The following is a 1,973-nucleotide window of genomic DNA, read 5'->3' on the forward strand; positions in this document are numbered from 1 at the left end:
TTTTCCTCCCTACACATGAAAACACAGCTGCTAGATCTATTTTTTTTCTCTCTAAACGTTAAAACAAACGGTTATAATATTTAGTATTAATATGGTTTGTTTAAGTTTATTAATTGCATAATTGTGGTTTTTTTGCTGTACACACGCATTTTTGTCTATCCTACGAACGACTTCGAGACTTTGCGAGATTTTGGGCTCGCGGCTGTTCCATTTGTACCATTTCCTCCACTGTTTGTGTTCAGTACGATCAAAAACATTTGTTTAAGATACATTAATTGTTGGACTACCAAAGTAGAAAAAGGCACTACTTGGTGCTATTATGGACAACCTGTGTTAATTTCCATACTTTCTATGTTGTAGTAATTTCTGTAGCTTTAACAGACCTCTGACAACCTTATAGGTTTTTTTAATATGTATATATATATATATATATATATATATATATATATATATATATATATAGATAGATAGATATATATATATATATATATATATATATATATATATATATATATAAAGAGGATTCTATTCTGACGTCACATAACAGCAGGACATGTGTGATCTGTAGTGTGACGACGATGATGTCATGACGTCACTTGGTTTTTTCCTATTAAGCGTATGCTTTCAGTGGAAACAGTTGCTTCCTAAACTTTTCAACGGCGTGGCGGACACACTGGTACAGTCAACAGCAAAGCAAAGTCATTGTTGCCGGATATTTCTAACTCTCGTAAACAACCAAGAAACACAAATTTCTATATTCCATAGTATGTGTAATGTGGCCTACCTTTTCAACTTTCACATAAACAAAACACAATTGAACAAATCTATACGAACCACGAATTTGTGCCCCTTAAACAGTCAGTCTTCAATCAAAGCCAAATGATCAAAATACTCGACCTCAATTACTTAAATTACTTACTTGAAACCAAAAAAGAACTGTTGTTCTCGAATAACATAATTTTATTTCATTTTGGAATTTGGGATTAGATGTCAGGTTGATGGCAGCTTTCTTATTTCAGATTCGTAAAAATTCAAAGCTGGTGGATACTTCATGGCTTTTAGATACACGATTTGTCCTTTCTTCTGAAAATGTTAACGCGTTTGATGTTAACCGCAAAACCGGAGTCAGTTGGCAGAGGACCACTACCGCTTTCTCTCCCCGGCTACTTTGAAGACAGGTCTCGTGACGTCAGTCTCAGCTGACCGCATCGGGGTGACCAGACTTCCCTTGAGTTGAGTTACCAGGTCGGTTTTGGGACCGTGGCGGTCAGCGTGGGACGCATATCTGGGGATAAGAAGGAGTAGATGAGTAGATTAGCAGACAAGTAGATGAGTAGATGAAAAGATGAGTAGATGAGTAGATGAGTAGATGAGTAGATGAGTCGATAGGTCGATGAGTACATGAATAGATGAGTAGATGAGTAGATGAGTCGATAGGTCGATAAGTAGATGAGTAGATGAGTAGATGAGAAGATGAGTAGATGAGTTGACGAGTAGATGAGAAGATGAGTAGATGAGTAGATGAGAAGATGAATAGATGAGTAGATGAGAAGATGAGTAGATGAGTTGACGAGCAGATGAGAAGATGAGTAGATGAGAAGATGAGTTGACGAGTAGATGAGCAGATGAGAAGATGAGTAGGTGAGAAGATGAATAGATAAGTAGATGAGTAGATGAGTAGGGTTCGATGAAGTGGTAGAGCACATGGTTATAAGGAGAGAGGGAGCGAGAGGAAGATCGGAGGGAAATGAGAGAGTAGAAGAGGGAAAGTGTAGAGAGAGTAAGAGAGATGGAGAACAAGAGAGAGAGAGAGAGAGAGAGAGAGAGAGAGAGAGAGAGAGAGAGAGAGAGAGAGACAGTGAGAGAGAGAGTAATAGGAAATGGGGCGGAGGGGAGACATGTTAGAACTCGGACCTTCTCACCAACCACGCCTGGATTCTGTGGTAATCAGGGTCAGTAAACGGGGGTCAGAC

Source organism: Aplysia californica, unplaced genomic scaffold, assembly GCF_000002075.1.
Source record: "Aplysia californica isolate F4 #8 unplaced genomic scaffold, AplCal3.0 scaffold00085, whole genome shotgun sequence".
Taxonomy (NCBI): Eukaryota; Metazoa; Mollusca; class Gastropoda; order Aplysiida; family Aplysiidae; genus Aplysia; species Aplysia californica.